Source organism: Cherax quadricarinatus, chromosome 81, assembly GCF_038502225.1.
Source record: "Cherax quadricarinatus isolate ZL_2023a chromosome 81, ASM3850222v1, whole genome shotgun sequence".
Lineage (NCBI taxonomy): Eukaryota > Metazoa > Arthropoda > Malacostraca > Decapoda > Parastacidae > Cherax > Cherax quadricarinatus.
Genome location: NC_091372.1, coordinates 17,292,910 through 17,313,423, shown reverse-complemented (window position 1 = coordinate 17,313,423; position 20,514 = coordinate 17,292,910). Strand labels below are relative to the sequence as shown.

Below are 20,514 nucleotides of genomic sequence, written 5' to 3'. Positions count from 1 at the left end.
CTCTTGCAACTTTAACCTCATAATCTCTATTTGCTTTTCTAATTCCCTTTTTTATTTCTCTCTTTAACTGAATATATCGATTTCTTAATTGCCCCTCTCCTCTTTTGATTTGCCTATATATGCCTCTCTTTTGACCAATCAGATATTTTAATCTATTGTTCATCCATTTAGGATCATTTTTGTTTGATCTGATTTCCCTATTTGGAACATAATTTGACTGAGCAGCTAGAACTATGCCCTGGAAAGCATCATATCGGCAACCATCACCACCTACCTGACCCCTAGTCAGGTCATTCCAGTTCAGCCCACCTAAGTAATTTTTCAGTCCTATGAAATCAGCCAAGCGAAAGTCAGGGACGGAGACTTGATTGCCATTATTAGGGGAATTCCATGATATGTTAAAACTGAGTGATTTGTGATCACTCTCCCCAAGCTCATCATTAACCTCAAGATTATTAATTAGTGTTTCCCTACTGGCAAGAACCAAGTCAAGGAGGTTATTTCCCCTAGTTGGCTCTGTCACAAACTGTTTTAAAAAACAATCCTGGATCGTATCAAGAAAGTCACCCGACTCTAAATTTCCTGTCAAATTGCTCCAGTCAATCTGTCTATAGTTGAAATCTCCCATTAGCACAACATTTTCGTATGTAGATGCCTTACGAATTTCGTCCCATAGAAGTTTACTGCACTCCCTATCAAGATTTGGGGCCCTGTAAATCACACCCAAAATTAGTTTTTCTCGGCCCTCGAGAAGCTGTAACCAAACAGATTCAGTGGCTGACGCTTCTAATTTAATATCTTGTCTAACACAACAATTTAAATTGTCTCTGACATACATCGCTACTCCACCACCTTTCCTGTTGACCCTGTCAGTGTGGAATAATTTATAGCCTTGTATGTGACATTCAGAGGGCATCTCTCTATCTTTCAGATTGAGCCATAATATCTATGTTTCCTGCACTTGCAATTAATCTTAGCTCATCTATCTTATTTCTAACACTCCTGCTATTAGTATAGTAAACCTTAAGGGAGCTAGTCCCTTGCTGCCCTCTGCTGTCCCCCTTTGTTTGCTGACCTGTTCTATTGTCTTTATTTATAACTTCATGCTGAATGCCTTTTATACATTTACTGTTTCCAACCCTAGTGTTGCAACCTGCTTGTTTCCCACACACACCCATACCTCTATCTTCCATCAGTTTAAAATCATAGGCATTTCACCAATGGCCTTCTCAATCGAGTCTGCAAGTGCTACCACCCCTGCCCCAGAGAGATGAACCCCATCCCTTGCATACATATCATGTTTGCCATAAAAGTTGTTCCAGTTGTCAATGAATGGGATTGCAAGTTCCTTGCAGTATCTGTCTAGCCAGCAATTTACACCAATTGCCCTAGACAACCATTCATTTCCTACTCCCCTTCTAGGCAAGATGCTACATATGATTGGGATCCCTCCCTTAGACTTAATGAAATCTATAGCTGACCTGTACTTATCTAGCAGCTCTTCTCTCCTACCCTTCCCAATATCATTTCCACCAGCACTGAGACAGATAATGGGCTTGTTCCCATTACCTGACATGATATTATCCAGTCTGTTGACAATGTCCCCAACACCAGCTCCAGGGAAGCACACTCTATCTCTCATCTTCTTATTCCTATTACAAAAAGCACGATCAACATATCTTACCTGAGAGTCACCAACCACAAGAATGCGCTTACCTTCATTAGCAGGGGCAGTAGTACCCTTACCTTCACTGGCCACTGAAGTACATTCATCCTGGAGAACAGAGAAGCGATTTCCTACCTTCAGATCTGCACTCTTAACTTTCCTTACTCTGATGCGCCTCCCATTACTGTGAACAACTCGCCACTTGTAGCAGGTGCTGGGCTGCACCTCACTGCTGGTAGCCGTTGCTACCACCCCACCTACAGCCTCCTCACAGTGAGAGACAGACTGCACCTCACTGCTAGAAGCCTCATTCCCCACATCTCCAACCACCTCACACTCTCTCCCAGGCCCATTGAGGTGGACCTTCAGCCTCCTAATCTCCTCCTGGAGAAGCAAGACCTCCTCCTTCAACTCTCCAACCTCAGCTTTTAAAACACTGTAGAAGCAAGCCATGCTTTGTAACCGTCCACGCTAATCCCCAAGCAGCTCAGGGTCTGTGACCTCACGTGACGACTGGGTGAAGGATGTGTTGTGGGTGAAGGATGTGTTGTGGGTGAAGGATGTATTCTGTGTGAAGGATGTGTTGTGGGTGAAGGATGTGTTGTGGATGAAGGATGTGTTGTGGGTGAAGGATGTGTCGTGGGTGAAGGATGTGTTGTGTGTGAAGGATGTGTTATGGCTGAAGGATGTGTTGTGGCTGAAGGATGTGTTGTGGGTGAAGGATGTGTTGTGGGTGAAGGATGAGTTGTGGGTGAAGGATGTATTGTGGGTGAAGGATGTGTTGTAGGTGAAGGATGTGTTGTGGGTCAAGGATGTGTTGTGGGTAAAGGATGTGTTGTGGGTAAAGGATGTGTTGTGGGTGCAGGATGTGTTGTGGGTGAAGGATGTGTTGTAGGTGAAGGATGTATTGTGGGTGAAGGATGTATTGTGGGTGAAGGATGTGTTGTGGGTGAAGGATGTGTTGTGGGTGAAGGATGTGTTGTGGGTGAAGGATGTGTTGTGGGTGAAGGATGTGTTGTGGGTGAAGGATGTGTTGTGGCTAAAGGATGTGTTGAGGGTGAAGGATGTGTTGTGGGTGAAGGATGTGTTGTGGGTGAAGGATGTGTTGTGGGTGAAGGATGTATTGTGTGAAGGATGTGTTGTGGGTGAAGGATGTGTTGTGGATGAAGGATGTGTTGTGGGTGAAGGATGTGTTGTGGGTGAAGGATGTGTTGTGGGTGAAGGATGTGTTGTGGGTGAAGGATGTGTTGTGGGTGAAGGATGTGTTGTGGGTGAAGGATGTGTTGTGGGTGAAGGATGTGTTGTGGGTGAAGGATGTGTTGTGGGTGAAGGATGTGTTGTGGGTGAAGGATGTGTTGTGGGTGAAGGATGTGTTGTGGGTGAAGGATGTGTTGTGGGTGAAGGATGTGTTGTAGTGGTGGGTGAAGGATGTATTGTGGGTGAAGGATGTGTTGTGGGTGAAGGATGTGTTGTGGGTGAAGGATGTGTTGTGGGTGAAGGATGTGTTGTGGGTGAAGGATGTGTTGTGGGTGAAGGATGTGTTGTGGGTGAAGGATGTGTTGTGGGTGAAGGATGTGTTGTGGGTGAAGGATGTATTGTGGGTGAAGGATGTGTTGTGGGTGAAGGATGTGTTGTGCATGAAGGATGTATTGTGGGTGAAGGATGTGTTGTGGGTGAAGGATGTGTTGTGGGTGAAGGATGTGTTGTGGGTGAAGGATGTGTTGTGGGTGAAGGATGTGTTGTGGGTGAAGGATGTGTTGTGGGTGAAGGATGTGTTGTGGGTGAAGGATGTGTTGTGGGTGAAGGATGTGTTGTGGGTGAAGGATGTATTGTGGGTGAAGGATGTGTTGTGGGTGAAGGATGTGTTGTGGGTGAAGGATGTGTTGTGGGTGAAGGATGTATTGTGGGTGAAGGATGTGTTGTGGGTGAAGGATGTGTTGTGGGTGAAGGATGTGTTGTGGGTGAAGGATGTGTTGTGGGTGAAGGATGTGTTGTGGGTGAAGGATGTGTTGTGGGTGAAGGATGTATTGTGGGTGAAGGATGAGTTGTGGGTGAAGGATGTGTTGTGGGTGAAGGATGTGTTGTGGGTGAAGGATGAGTTGTGGGTGAAGGATGTGTTGTGGGTGAAGGATGTGTTGTGGGTGAAGGATGTGTTGTGGGTGAAGGATGTGTTGTGGGTGAAGGATGTGTTGTGGGTGAAGGATGTGTTGTGGGTGAAGGATGTGTTGTGGGTGAAGGATGTATTGTGGGTGAAGGATGTGTTGTGGGTGAAGGATGTGTTGTGGGTGAAGGATGTGTTGTGGGTGAAGGATGTATTGTGGGTGAAGGATGTGTTGTGGGTGAAGGATGTATTGTGGGTGAAGGATGTGTTGTGGGTGAAGGATGTGTTGTGGGTGAAGGATGTGTTGTGGGTGAAGGATGTGTTGTGGGTGAAGGATGTATTGTGGGTGAAGGATGTATTATGGGTGAAGGTTGTGTTGTTGGTGAAGGATGTGTTGTGGGTGAAGGATGTGTTGTGGGTGAAGGATGTATTGTGGGTGAAGGATGTGTTGTGGGTGAAGGATGTTGTGGGTGAAGGATTTGTGGGTGAAGGATGCATTGTGGGTGAAGGATGTATTGTGGGTGAAGGATGTGTTGTGGGTGAAGGATGTGTTGTGGGTGAAGGATGTGTTGTGGGTGAAGGATGTATTGTGGGTGAAGGATGTATTGTGGGTGAAGGATGTGTTGTGGGTGAAGGATGTGTTGTGGGTGAAGGATGTATTGTGGGTGAAGGATGTATTGTGGGTGAAGGATGTGTTGTGGGTGAAGGATGTGTTGTGGGTGAAGGATGTGTTGTGGGTGAAGGATGTATTGTGGGTGAAGGATGTATTGTGGGTGAAGGATGTGTTGTGGGTGAAGGATGTATTGTGGGTGAAGGATGTATTGTGGGTGAAGGATGTATTGAAGGATGTGGTGAAGGATGTATTGTGGGTGAAGGATGTATTGTGGGTGAAGGATGTGTTGTGGGTGAAGGATGTGTTGTGGGTGAAGTTGTATTGTGGGTGAAGGATGTGTTGTGGGTGAAGGATGTATTGTGGGTGAAGGATGTGTTGTGGGTGAAGGATGTGTTGTGGGTGAAGGATGTGTTGTGGGTGAAGGATGTATTGTGGGTGAAGGATGTATTGTGGGTGAAGGATGTATTGTGGGTGAAGGATGTATTGTGGGTGAAGGATGTGTTGTGGGTGAAGGATGTGTTGTGGGTGAAGGATGTGTTGTGGGTGAAGGATGTGTTGTGGGTGAAGGATGTGTTGTGGGTGAAGGATGTATTGTGGGTGAAGGATGTATTGTGGGTGAAGGATGTATTGTGGGTGAAGGATGTATTGTGGGTGAAGGATGTATTGTGGGTGAAGGATGTATTGTGGGTGAAGGATGTATTGTGGGTGAAGGATGTATTGTGGGTGAAGGATGTGTTGTGGGTGAAGGATGTGTTGTGGGTGAAGGATGTGTTGTGGGTGAAGGATGTATTGTGGGTGAAGGATGTGTTGTGGGTGAAGGATGTATTGTGGGTGAAGGATGTATTGTGGGTGAAGGATGTATTGTGGGTGAAGGATGTATTGTGGTGAAGAATGTATTGTGGGTGAAGGATGTGTTGTGGGTGAAGGATGTGTTGTGGGTGAAGAATGTGTTGTGGGTGAAGGATGTATTGTGGGTGAAGGATGTATTGTGGGTGAAGGATGTATTGTGGGTGAAGGATGTGTTGTGGGTGAAGGATGTGTTGTGGGTGAAGGATGTTGTGGGTGAAGGATTTGTGGGTGAAGGATGTATTGTGGGTGAAGGATGTATTGTGGGTGAAGGATGTATTGTGGGTGAAGGACGTATTGTGGGTGAAGGATGTGTTGTGTGGGTGAGGGATGTGTTGTGAGTGAAGGATGTGTTGTGGGTGAAGGATGTATTGTGGGTGAAGGATGTGTTGTGGGTGAAGGATGTATTGTGGGTGAAGGATGTGTTGTGGGTGAAGGATGTATTGTGGGTGAAGGATGTATTGTGGGTGAAGGATGTATTGTGGGTGAAGGATGTATTGTGGTGAAGAATGTATTGTGGGTGAAGGATGTGTTGGGTGAAGAATGAAGGATGTAAGGATGTGTTGTGGGTGAAGGATGTATTGTGGGTGAAGGATGTATTGTGGGTGAAGGATGTGTTGTGGGTGAAGGATGTGTTGTGGGTGAAGGATGTGTTGTGGGTGAAGGATGTGTTGTGGGTGAAGGATGTATTGTGGGTGAAGGATGTACTGTGGGTGAAGGATGTATTGTGGGTGAAGGATGTATTGTGGGTGAAGGATGTGTGGGTGAAGGATGTATTGTGGGTGAAGGATGTGTTGTGGGTGAAGGATTTGTGGGTGAAGGATGTATTGTGGGTGAAGGATGTATTGTGGGTGAAGGATGTGTTGTGGGTGAAGGATGTGTTGTGGGTGAAGGATGTGTTGTGGGTGAAGGATGTGTTGTGGGTGAAGGATGTATTGTGGGTGAAGGATGTACTGTGGGTGAAGGATGTATTGTTGTGGTGGGTGAAGGATGTATTGTGGGTGAAGGATGTGTTGTGGGTGAAGGATGTGTTGTGGATGAAGGATGTATTGTGGGTGAAGGATGTATTGTGGGTGAAGGATGTGTTGTGGGTGAAGGATGTGTTGTGGGTGAAGGATGTTGTGGGTGAAGGATTTGTGGGTGAAGGATGTATTGTGGGTGAATGATGTGTTGTGGGTGAAGAATGTAAGGATGTGTGGGTGAAGGATGTGGGTTGTGGGTGAAGGATGTATGGTGGGTGAAGGATGTGTTGTGGGTGAAGGATGTGTTGTGGGTGAAGGATGTGTTGTGGGTGAAGGATGTATTGTGGGTGAAGGATGTACTGTGGGTGAAGGATGTATTGTGGGTGAAGGATGTATTGTGGGTGAAGGATGTGTGGGTGAAGGATGTATTGTGGGTGAAGGATGTATTGTGGGTGAAGGATGTATTGTGGGTGAAGGATGTGTTGTGGGTGAAGGATGTGTTGTGGGTGAAGGATGTATTGTGGGTGAAGGATGTATTGTGGGTGAAGGATGTATTGTGGGTGAAGGATGTATTGCAGGCTTCCGCATGGATAAATTGCCATTTTTGTGAAAATTGGTGTCACGCTCCTTATGCAGATATCCAAGAACTATCTACAAGCAGTATTAAATCAGGGAAGTGTTTTTGGGTATGCCCAAATGAGAGCAATCTGTGGACTAAAATCACATTGATATTAAAAGAGGATAACATCAAAGCTGCCTTCATAGAAAACCTGGAAGCATTCTATAACAGATGGGAAAATAAAAAGTCTGTGCTGGATGGTATCGCCCTTGATGCTGGCCATGTAGTCAGAAACTGTAAGGCTGGAGATGCTGTCCTGGGACACAGTAAATGTCGGGCTGATAGTGCTGTCCTTGGAGACAGTAATGGTGAGGATGGAGGTGCTGTCCTGGGAGACAGTAATGGTGAGAATGGAGGTGCTGTCCTGGGTGACAGTAATGGTGAGGATGGAGGTACTGTCCAGGTAGTCAGTAAATGTATGCGTGAGGGAATGCATATAAATGACCTCGAGGGAGACAGGAGCTGTAGTGAGGAAACAAGTGTAGTCAAAGACAAGATAAAACCAATATTACAAACTAGTAATAACACAGGAGATAGCAAACAGGGGGACTCCACTAGCAATAGTGAGGATATATTACCAAAAACAACTGGTGAGAGCTCCATTGTTAGTACCAGTGAGGATAGGAAAGACAGGTAAACATGCACCAACAGGGAATACAGTCACAGAAACCCAAGGCAAATGGAAACCAAGTCTGTGCACATACTATGCACTCGGTATCTGCAGGCGTGGGATATCTGGAAAAACAGATGGGACGTGCAACTATGACCACCCTAGAAAATGCCGTGCCCATATGACAACAGGAAAATGCAAACTAACTTCCTGTAAGCTTTTTCACCCTGAAATGTGTCCCTCTTCAGTACAGGAAAGACTGTGCTATAACTTAAATTGCCAGGCATACCATCTAAAGGGGACAAAAAGATACAAAACATCCAGACCATGGGAAAACCTGGGTAACCACAGCCACTCAAGAGGGAGAGGTTTTTTTAGTGCCAGGAAGGAAAAAAAACTGGCAGGAAATGGCAGAACTCGTACACCAAATCCAGTCATTCCTGGAGTGGAACCACAGTCGATGGCCTCCACTCCAAATCAACAGATACAGATACTAATGCCGGAAAAAAGTCCCCCCAGTACCACCAATACCACCAGTCCGATGACATTCTTCTTTGCAAATATACAGGGTCTAAAGCCAGCAACGAACAACAAAATACCTTTCATCCGTGGACTGCTTGCAGAGGCAAATGCAATGTTCACGGCTTTCACAGAGACCCACATAAAGGATCACATGGACAACGAAATATGGATCCCAGGTTACAACCTATACAGATGTGACAGAGTGAACAGGCAAAAGGCAGGCGGGGGAGGGGGGGGGTTGGCCTATACATTGCAGAGTCACTTGTTTGCACAGAACTGCTTAATGCCTCAAATGATGTAGTTTAAGTTTTAGCAGTAAAGATTGAGAACCAAAACCTAGTCATTGTGGTAGTCTACAAGCCTCCGGATGCAACGTCCCAGCAATTCCAGGAACAGCTGTTAAAAATTGACCACTGTCTGGAAAATCTGCCAGCTCCTGCCCCCAACATCTTGCTCCTGGGGGATTTCAACTTAAGGCACCTAAAATGGAGGAATATAGAAAATAATGTTGTTGCAGTGATAACACCAGGAGGCAGTTCTGACGAAAACTAACACACACGAGCTTTTAAATCTCTGCACAAAATTCAACTTAGGCCAGCAAATAATAGAGCCTACTAGACTGGAGAATACACTAGACCTCATCTTCACTAACAATGATGATCTGAAACGAAATGTCACCATATCAAAAACAATATACAGTGGTCCCTCGTTTTTCGTAATTAATCCGTTCCTGGAGCCGTTACTATAAACGAAATTTACGATTTGCGAATCAATTTTCCCCATAAGAAATAATGTAAATACAATTAATCCGTTCCAGACACCCAGAAGTATTAAAACAAAAAAATTTTTTACATGAAATATACATGTAGTACATAAACAATACAATGGGAAATGATGAATGAAACATTAACAGCGTAACACTTACCTTTATTGGAGATTCTTCTTAGTGTACGGGAGACTGGAGGAGGAGAGAGATTGGATTGTTTACAGTTTGGAAGGGGAATCCCCTTCCAGCAACACCTCATGTACCAATTGTTTCTCTGGGGTTGCTTCTCTTCTCTGTTTCTTAATGCCACTTGGACCACCTTGAGAGTCACTCTAGTCCTGCCTTGCAAAGTAACTGGAGAGAGCTCTGTTTCTGGCATCTCTTAACACTTCCCTAAAATGGCCCAAGACTTTGTCACTGTACATATTTCTCACCTTCTTTACCACAGGCTTGGCACTAGGAGCTTTCTTTGGAGCCATGGTAGCTTATTTAGTACTTGCAAGCGCTAAAATGAGTGAAATATTATGAAATATTTCGTAGGAGCACTTGAGGGGACCTTCACTCACTGGTAAACAATGCCAGACTGGCTGGGTAGGGAGGCCGCCCCGGCTCACACCGTGCATACGCATCCCGGACGAACTACTATTCGCGAGTCAACCTATGAAAAGCGAGTCCATGTTTATACGAAAATACCCCTATGATTGGTGAAATTTAAGATTGCCGAGAACTATGAAAAGCGAGGGGCCACTGTACTCAGATCACAACATAATCGAGGTTCAGACATGTATGCGCGGAGCCCCAGACCGACATAATGAGATTAGTCATGAGGGAGCATTCACCAAATTCAACTTCAATAACAAGAACATAAAGTGGGACCAAGTAAACAAAGTCCTAACCGATATAAGCTTGGAAGTTAGACTAAGCAAGCAACATAGACCCCAACTTATGCTTAGAACAGATTAACTCGGTGGCACTCGATGTATGCTCAAGGCTTATTCCTTTAAGCAAAAGGAGGAGTAGATGTAAAATAGAAAGAGACAGGCGCTCCCTTTACAGGCGATGAAAAAGAAAAACAGAGCAGCTAAAAGAGGCCAATATATCCGAAATGCATAGGGAGTCACTGGTCAGAGAAATAGCAAACATTGAACTTAAGCTAAAGGAATCTTATAGGAGTCAGGAATCGCGGGAAGAACTAAAAGCCATAAATGAAATCGAAAGAAACCCAAAGTATTTCTTTTCCTATGCCAAATCAAAGTCGAGAACAACGTCCAGTATTGAGCCCCTACTTAAACAAGATGGGTCCTACACAGATGACAGCAAGGAAATGAGTGAGCTACTCAAGTCCCAATATGACTCAGTTTTTAACAAGCCGCTAACCAGACTGAGAGTCGAAGATCAAAATGAATTTTTAATGAGAGAGCTACAGAATTTGGTTAACACAAGCCCGTCTGATGTTATCCTGACGCCAAATGACTTTGAACAGGCGATAAATGACATGCCCATGCACTCTGATCCAGGGCCAGACTCATGGAACTCCGTGTTCATCAAGAACTGCAAGAAGCCCCTATCACGAGCTTTTCCCATCCTATGGAGAGGGAGCATGGACACGGGGGTCGTCCGACAACTACTAAAAACAACAGACATAGCTCCACTCCACAAAGGGGGCAGTAAAGCAATAATAAAGAACTACAGACCGATAGCACTAACATCCCATATCATAAAAATCTTTGAAAGGGTCCAAAGAAGCAAGATCGCCACCCATCCAGAACCCCATCAATTACACAACCCAGGGCAACATGGGCTTCGAGCAGGTCGCTCCTGTCTGTCTCAACTATTGGATCACTACGACAAGGTCCTAGATGAACTAGAAGACAAAAAGATGCAGATGTAATATATACAGACTTTGCAAAAGCCTTCGACAAGTGTGACCATGGCGTAATAGCGCACAAAATGCATGCTAAAGGAATAACAGGAAAAGTTGGTAGATGGATCTATAATTTCCTCACAAACAGAACACAAAGAGTAGTAGTCAACAGAGTAAAGTCCGAGGCGGCTACGGTGAAAAGCTCTGTTCCACAAGGCACAGTACTCGCTCCCATCTTGTTTCTCATCCTCATATCTGACATAGACAAGGATGTCAGCCACAGCACCGTGTCTTCCTTTGCAGATGACACCCGAATCTGCATGACAGTGTCATCCATTGCAGACACTGCAAGGCCCCAGGCGGACATCAACGAAATCTTTCAGTGGGCTGCAGAAAACAATATGAAGTTCAACGATGAGAAATTTCAATTACGTTCTCCGATATGGTAAACACGAGGAAATTAAAACTTCATCAGAGTACAAAACGAATTCCAGCCACAAAATAGCACAAAAAACCAATGTCAAAGACCTGGGAGTGATCATGTCTGAGGATCTCACCTTCAAGGACCATAACATTACAGTGGATCCTCAAATTTCGAACTTAATCCGTTCCAGGAGCTAGTTGTAAATTCGAAAAGTGTGAAATTCGAAGCAATATTTCCCATAAGAAATAATGGAAATACAATTAATCCATTCCAGAAACCCAAAAATATTCACAAAAAATACATTTTATAGAGATTAATTACAGTTTTACATACACACAACAAATGCTATAGTCTTTAATTATGTATAGTAATATAAAATAACATTTTTACTTACCTTTATTGAAGATTGGTGATGGCATCTGGAAGATAGGGAGGAGGAGAGAGGGAGTTGGGGTTATTGTTTGGAAGGAGAATCCCCCTCCATGAGGACTTCCGGTATCAAAGCCCTCTCTGGGGTTGCTTCCCTTCTCTGTATTTTAATGCCACTATGACCAGCTTGAGTCATTGGACCCCAGTCTCACAAAATAACTGTCTACAGTCCTCTGTTTCTGTCTCACAAAATAACTATCCACAGTCGTCTGTTTCTGTCCACAAACTAACTGTCCACAATCGTCTGTTTGTCTCACAAAATAACTCCACAGTTGCCTGTTTCTGTCTCACAAAATAACTCCACAATCGTCTGTTTGTCTCACAAAATAACTACACAGTCGTCTGTTTCTGTCTCACAAAATAACTGTCCACAGTCATCTGTTTCTGTCTCACAAAATAACTGTCCACAGTCCTCTGTACATCCTGGCAAGCTCAACAAGTCTCATTCCAATCTCATACTTCTGTATTATTTCCTTCATCATATCTATGGTGTTTCTCACTTTCTTTACCACAGGGTACCGCTAGCAAGTTTCTTTGGGCCCATGGCAGCTTATTTCACAGCCCCACAAACACTAAACACAATTAAATAATCGTAAAATGTGTGAATGAGAGTGCAGGTTAGTGTTCACTCAAGCATAAACAAAGCTAGACTGCTCACTGCGCCTGCGTGGGGATGCAGACAGAGCGGACCAGCAGACAGGTCCCGTACCCGGCGGTCTGAAAATAGGGGCGCGTTCAATAATAGGGACACAGTTTGTCCGAAAAAATGGTCTTATTTTTGAAACGTTCGATATGTGATACATTCGATTTTTGAGGTTCCACTGTATATCAATTGCAGCTCCTAGAAAAATGGCAGGATGGATAATGAGAACCTTCAAAACTAGGGATGCTAAGCCCATGATGACACTCTTCAGGTCGCTTGTTCTATCTAGGATGGAATATTGCTGCACACTAAGAGCACCTTTCAAGGCAGGTGAAATTGCTGACCTAGAAAATGTACAGAGAACCTTCACAGCGCGCATAACGGAGATAAAACACCTCAATTACTGGGAGTGCTTGAGGTTCCTAAACCTGTATTCCCTGGAATGCAGGAGGGAGAGATACATGATTATATACACCTGGAAAATCCTAGAGGGACTAGTACCAAACTTGCACACGAAAATCACTCACTATGAAAGCAAAAGACTCGGCAGACGATGCAACATCCACCCAATGAAAAGCAGGGGTGTCACTAGCACGTTAAGAGACCATACAATAAGTGTCAGGGGTCCGAGACTGTTCAACTGCCTCCCAGCATACATACGGCAGTCTTCAAGCTGGCACTGGACAAGCACCTAAAGTCGGTTCCTGACCAGCCGGGCTGTGGCTCGTACGTTGGTTTGCATGCAGCCAGCAGCAACAGCCTGGTTGATCAGGCTCTGATCCACCAGGAGGCCTGGTCACAGACCGGGCCGCGGGGGCGTTGACCCCAAGAACTCTCTCCAGGTAAACTCCAGGTAAACTGGTGTGGGTGGCATCCTGGGTGTTAGTGGACTGGTGTGGGTGGCATCCTGGGTGTTAGTGGACTGGTGTGGGTCACATCCTGGGTGTTAGTGGACTGGTGTGAGTCACATCCTGGGTGTTAGTGGACTGGTGTGGGTCACATCCTGGGTGTTAGTGGACTGGTGTGGGTGGCATCCTGGGTGTTAGTGGACTGGTGTGGGTGGCATCCTGGGTGTTAGTGGACTGGTGTGGGTGGCATCCTGGGTGTTAGTGGACTGGTGTGGGTCACATCCTGGGTGTTAGTGGACTGGTGTGTTAGTGGACTGGTGTGGGTCACATCCTGGGTGTTAGTGGACTGGTGTGGGTCACATCCTGGGTGTTAGTGGACTGGTGTGGGTGGCATCCTGGGTGTTAGTGGACTGGTGTGGGTGGCATCCTGGGTGTTAGTGGACTGGTGTGGGTGGCATCCTGGGTGTTAGTGGACTGGTGTGGGTGGCATCCTGGGTGTTAGTGGACTGGTGTGGGTGGCATCCTGGGTGTTAGTGGACTGGTGTGGGTGGCATCCTGGGTGTTAGTGGACTGGTGTGGGACACATCCTGGGTGTTAGTGGACATCCTGGGTGTTAGTGGACTGGTGTGGGTGGCATCCTGGGTGTTAGTGGACTGGTGTGGGTGGCATCCTGGGTGTTAGTGGACTGGTGTGGGTGGCATCCTGGGTGTTAGTGGACTGGTGTGGGTGGCATCCTGGGTGTTAGTGGACTGGTGTGGGTGGCATCCTGGGGGACAACATTGAGAACCACAATATAAATAAGACAGACAGTCCTGGATGACGTTCTTGTGTTATCCTGGGTGGCTAACCCACCAGGGTTAAAAATCCGACGAAAATCTCTCCCCCCCCCTATACTTGCTGTGGTCCCTCAATACTTCATTACAAAATACAAATGTACTAACTGATACACAAATATATATGAAATGTATATTATATATACATTACCTCCAGATTCCTTTCAATTCTTTAACAATTATGCAAAGGTATTATTATTATTATTATTATTATTATTATTATTATTATTATTATTATTATTATTATTATTATTATTATTATTATAATCAAAGGGGAAGCGCTAAACCCGGAGGATTATACAGCGCCTGGGGGGGGGGATGTGGAAGGCATTCAGGCTTAATTCGGGGAACTGGAGCACAGATCCAATTCCCTAAATCAAGAGCCCCTCACCAACATCAAGGAACCTTCCTTGAGGGGGATGCAAAGGTAGATAAGCAGAATATATATATAAAGTGGTGAGTGACTTACGGACACGTCCAGTTCTTTGTTGGGTTTATCTGGGCCACTGAGACACGTCCACTTCCTGTCATCCAGGAACATGTTGTTTTTGTTGTTGGGTTTATAAGGGCCACTGACAGTTGGGTTTATAAGGGCCACTGACAGCATAAGCCGTATGCTGCCTGACGATGGCTAGATAAGATTTTCGTCGGATTTTTAACCCCGGAGGGTTAGCCACTCAGGATAACACAAGAACGTCATTGCAGTGTCCACAATGGAAGACACTGTCATGCAGATTCGGGTGTCATCCGCAACGGAAGACACGGTGCTGTGGCTGACATCCTTCAAATTCAAATTCAAATTCAAATTCAAATTCAAAGTTTATTCTCTATAAATATTACAATGCTGAGTTTACAGAATTTGGTTATTGTGTGGTTTACATGTAGTAAAATAATAATTACAGAGTGTACCACTAGAACACCTAGCATGGCTAGGCATTTCGGGCAGACTTAAATTAAATCTTAAGTTTAAAATATTACAAAATTATGAGGTAAGTTGGTATTATGGCTAAGTGACTAAATACTAGTTTGTGAGTTTAGCAATGTGAATGCTTTTGTTTTGGCACTATACATAGTTTCAGTATTGGAGTATCACAGGATTCATTATTTTAAGATTTTGAGATTAAGATTGATATTTCTGTTTATGGTCAAATGGGTGAGTGAGTGTAAGTGTGAACCACCAGGTGGTATTCGTGTAATTAGTTGACAGGGTGTATCAGGGAGATAAGATGTTTTCTAAAGGTAGTTTTGAAGGTGATGAATGTGTCTGCAGTTTTAGAATTTTCAGGTAGGGTGTTCCAGATTTTAGGGCCTTTGACATACATTGAATTTTTGTAAAGGTTTAGTCGGACACGGGGAATGTCATAGAGATGTTTGTGTCTGGTGTTGTGCCTGTGGGTTCTGTCACAACTATCAAGAAAGCGTTTTAGGTCATGGTTAATATTGGAATTTAAGGTCATGTAGATGTAGATTGCACAGCAGTAAGTGTGGATGTACTTAACAGGGAGTAAGTTTAGATCTATGAAGATATGTCAGATATGAGGATGAGAAACAAGATGGGAGCGAGTACTGTGCCTTGTGGAACAGAGCTTTTCACCGTAGCTGCCTCAGACTTTACTCTGTTGACTACTACTCTTTGTGTTCTGTTTGTGAGGAAATTATAGATCCATCTACCAACTTTTCCTGTGTAGTGATACTGGTCCTGTTTGAGAGTATGGAAAGCGGCTTCTGCTTCCTTTGTCACAGGAAACGTGGTAGCACTCAATGGGCGGACTTTACTTGAATAGTTGTAGATCCATTGTGAGTAATAAGCAAAGAGACCAAGAGTTCTTCGGAGTGACTTTTTGTCTTGAGGCATTGGAAGTTCCCGTAGAGGTCGTAGTCGTTCAGGGTCTGGGAATATTGAACCTCCTTCCACTACATAACCAAGGATGCTAAGCCTTTTAGTTGAAAAAGTGCACTTTTCCTCATTGTAACTGATATTTTTCTTCTTGGCGGCTTCCAAAAACTTATCAAGGTTTGCATCATGTTCCTCCTGGGTCTTGCCACAAATGGTAACATTATCTAAATACGCGTAGGTTCCCATGAGTTGCTCTTCCTGAATGAGTGAATCCATAATTCGTTGGAAGCAGGCTACCCCATTGGTGACTCCAAAAGGGACTCTGGTAAACTGATACAGGCCATCACTAGCCTGAAACGCTGTGTATGGTTTATCTTCATTCCTTATAGGGACTTGATGATAGGCACTCTGCAGATCAATTGTGCTAAACACGTAGTACTGAGCAATTTTGTTCACTGTATCGTCAATTCGAGGTAGAGGGTACCCATCAAGAAGTGTAAATTTGTTGATTGTCTCAGAGTAATCGATAGCCAGTCTCCGTTTCCTATAACCATCTTTAACAACAACAACCTGTGCACGCCAAGGGGAATCACTCGGTTCTATAATACCCTCCTTCAGCAGCCTCTGAGTTTCTTTCTCAATGAACATCCGATCCTCATAAGAATAGCGGCGTGACTTAGCTGATATAGGATGGCAATCCGCGGTAAGATTTGCAAACAGCTTTGGTGGGTCTACCCTTAAAGTGCTAAGTCCACAGACAACAAGAGGAGGCAGTTCACCTCCATATGTTAAGGTGACACTACCATGCAGCTTCTGAAAGTCCTGACCAAGGATAACATCAGAGCACAGTTGTGGCAGAATAGCTAAATGTACATCTTGATAATCCTTTCCATTAACTCTGAGATTTACCTTACAAACCCTAAGGTCTGAATAGAGAGAGATGTTGATGCCATGGAAACGGTACCTGATGAGTGATGTAGAGTCAAGGAGAGCCGTTTAACTAAGTCAAGGTTGATGAAACTCTCTGAGCTGCCACTATCAATAAGACCATCTACTTCTGTTCCTTTGATGAATACTTTCACAACTGCCTTTGACAGTGAATTTGGAGTAGCCGCAGAAGTCACTGTTGCTAGAGTCGCATGATCACTGGAATGTGTGGAGGCACTAGCTCTTGTTGATGCATTAGCACGACATACTTTAGCAAAGTGACCTTTCTTGTGGCATTTATGGCACATTGCTTCACGAGCAGGACACTTTGGACGTGGATGTCTTGAAAAACCACAAAAGAAACACACCGTACCTGCTGCTGCTGTCACTGAGGCAGGTTCCCCAGTAACTTCATTGCAAGAGTCTTGGTCAGGAATTGCAGCACTTACCACTCGAGAAGGCTGAGTGGTACTGTATACTTCAGAATTCTTCTGGGCTGAATCTAGAGCTCTTGCCTGGTCAAAGGCAGCGGCTAAGTCGAGAGTTTTATTCTCCAATAAACGCTGCCTTATTATTGGTGATTGCAGGCCACTGATAAAAGCATCCCTGATGGACTCTTCACAATACTGAGCAGCTGTCACTGCTTGGAAGTGACAGTCCTTACTTAAAATTTTCAGTGCTTGAAAGTATTCCTCTAAGGACTCATCAATCTGCTGGCGGCGAGTTGCAAGGCGATAGCGTGCAAAGATTTCATTTGTAGGTTTAATATACTGAGACTTGAGGGTTTTGATAGCATCTTCGTAGGTATTACACTGAGAAATAGCCTCATATATCTTAGGTGACACAAAATTGATGAGCAGACTTAGTTTATCTAGATCTTCTTTAGGAAGGGCTCCCAAGAAGTTTTCGAAAGTCTTAAACCAGTGCTTCCATTCCTGAGCAGCCGTTGATAAGCTGGGGTCACAGTCTAGCCTCTCAGGTTTCAGTAAACGCTCCATGTTGTGATGTAGTCTAGCGCAGGATCACCACCAGGTAGCCCAAGATTCTATGTTCAATAAATTGTTGTGATAGAAACACAGGCCTTATCTCTAGGCTTTATTGAACAAAGAATCTTCATAGTACTTCTGCAACAACAAAATATAATGACTAGTACATCTAATAATAACTTCTGCAGGGATGGTGATGTCTTGCATATGTCAAGAGAAAAGTTATAACTACAGGCCACATATTTAAACTCACCATGTAATCTGCATCGCTGATAAATGGATAAAGTAGGAGAGAATCACACACCATGTGTTGGTGCCCATGACACACACCAAACTGTTGTTGTTGTTAAGGGCCCCTAGAGGTGGTGCAGTATTATCCTGCTGCTGCTCCCCACAGGACCAGTATCACTACATCCTGTTATTCCTTTAGGACGCATTTTGTGCACTATTACGCCATGGTCACACGCTCTGTATGCTTTCAAAGAGGGGGTAGATTACAATCTTGGGTTGTCATTTAGCAGTTTGAGAACAATAATACGAAAAGAACTTCAAATGAACTTTATTGACTTAAGACTTAGGGAGATTGACACAAGTCAGTCCATCTATCATCATTCCATCATGCAGGAGGAGCCACATGTCTATGGTGCATCCAACAAGATAAGCAGACTCTTGGATGTCACTACTGCCCGGCTCCGGCTGGGTTACAAGTATCTTTGGCAGGTTAAATCACCACCACCAGATGTAGACCAAACGAAATGTAAACTTTGCCAGATGGACTATTGTCACACATTGCGTCATTATGTACTGGAGTGTGATAAAATTAATGAATTTAGAAACAACTCACTCAGAAGTGTTCAAGAAATGGCTAAGTATTTTATCCACAGTGGTATATTACAGACCATTCTGGAGAAATACCCTGACTTTGCTAGCTGTAAATAAAGCATTACCACATATGTGTGTGTGTGTGTGTGTGTGTGTGTGTGTGTGTGTGTGTGTGTGTGTACTCACCTATTTTTTTTTTTTTTTATTATCACACTGGCCGATTCCCACCAAGGCAGGGTGGCCCGAAAAAGAAAAACTTTCACCATCATTCACTCCATCACTGTCTTGCCAGAAGGGTGCTTTACACTACAGTTTTTAAACTGCAACATTAACACCCCTCCTTCAGAGTGCAGGCACTGTACTTCCCATCTCCAGGACTCAAGTCCGGCCTGCCGGTTTCCCTGAATCCCTTCATAAATGTTACTTTGCTCACGCTCCAACAGCACGTCAAGTATTAAAAACCATTTGTCTCCATTCACTCCTATCAAACACGCTCACGCATGCCTGCTGGAAGTCCAAGCCCCTCGCACACAAAACCTCCTTTACCCCCTCCCTCCAACCCTTCCTAGGCCGACCCCTACCCCGCCTTCCTTCCACTACAGACTGATACACTCTTGAAGTCATTCTGTTTCGCTCCATTCTCTCTACATGTCCGAACCACCTCAACAACCCTTCCTCAGCCCTCTGGACAACAGTTTTGGTAATCCCGCACCTCCTCCTAACTTCCAAACTACGAATTCTCTGCATTATATTCACACCACACATTGCCCTCAGACATGACATCTCCACTGCCTCCAGCCTTCTCCTCGCTGCAACATTCATCACCCACGCTTCACACCCATATAAGAGCGTTGGTAAAACTATACTCTCATACATTCCCCTCTTTGCCTCCAAGGACAAAGTTCTTTGTCTCCACAGACTCCTAAGTGCACCACTCACTCTTTTTCCCTCATCAATTCTATGATTCACCTCATCTTTCATAGACCCATCCGCTGACACGTCCACTCCCAAATATCTGAATACGTTCACCTCCTCCATACTCTCTCCCTCCAATCTGATATTCAATCTTTCATCACCTAATCTTTTTGTTATCCTCATAACCTTACTCTTTCCTGTATTCACCTTTAATTTTCTTCTTTTGCACACCCTACCAAATTCATCCACCAATCTCTGCAACTTCTCTTCAGAATCTCCCAAGAGCACAGTGTCATCAGCAAAGAGCAGCTGTGACAACTCCCATTTTGTGTGTGATTCTTTATCTTTTAACTCCACGCCTCTTGCCAAGACCCTCGCATTTACTTCTCTTACAACCCCATCTATAAATATATTAAACAACCACGGTGACATCACACATCCTTGTCTAAGGCCTACCTTTACTGGGAAAAAATTTCCCTCTTTCCTACATACTCTAACTTGAGCCTCACTATCCTCGTAAAAACTCTTCACTGCTTTCAGTAACCTACCTCCTACACCATACACTTGCAACATCTGCCACATTGCCCCCCTATCCACCCTGTCATACGCCTTTTCCAAATCCATAAATGCCACAAAGACCTCTTTAGCCTTATCTAAATACTGTTCACTTATATGTTTCACTGTAAACACCTGGTCCACACACCCCCTACCTTTCCTAAAGCCTCCTTGTTCATCTGCTATCCTATTCTCCGTCTTACTCTTAATTCTTTCAATTATAACTCTACCATACACCTTACCAGGTACACTCAACAGACTTATCCCCCTATAATTTTTGCACTCTCTTTTATCCCCTTTGCCTTTATACAAAGGAACTATGCATGCTCTCTGCCAATCCCTAGGTACCTTACCCTCTTCCATACATTTATTAAATAATTGCACCAACCACTCCAAAACTATATCCCCACCTGCTTTTAACATTTCTATCTTTATCCCATCAATCCCGGCTGCCTTACCCCCTTTCATTTTACCTACTGCCTCACGAACTTCCCCCACACTCACAACTGGCTCTTCCTCACTCCTACAAGATGTTATTCCTCCTTGCCCTATACACGAAATCACAGCTTCCCTATCTTCATCAACATTTAACAATTCCTCAAAATATTCCCTCCATCTTCCCAATACCTCTAACTCTCCATTTAATAACTCTCCTCTCCTATTTTTAACTGACAAATCCATTTGTTCTCTAGGCTTTCTTAACTTGTTAATCTCACTCCAAAACTT

The 20,514-nt window shown here is 44.3% G+C and overlaps 1 protein-coding gene across 2 annotated transcripts in view; it reads right to left on the bottom strand.

Moving 5' to 3' along the window:
- LOC128699919 (uncharacterized) overlaps window positions 1-14,322 on the bottom strand; it is a 42,911-nt gene extending 28,589 nt beyond the window's left edge. Inside the window, exon 1 of one of the 2 annotated variants that reach the window (XM_070102478.1) lies at window positions 14,216-14,322. The gene's annotated coding sequence lies outside the window, so the exon portion shown is untranslated. The remainder of the gene's footprint in view (window positions 1-14,215) is intronic. The other variant, XM_070102479.1, reaches the window with a different exon arrangement.
- Window positions 14,323-20,514: the final 6,192 nt, after the last annotated feature.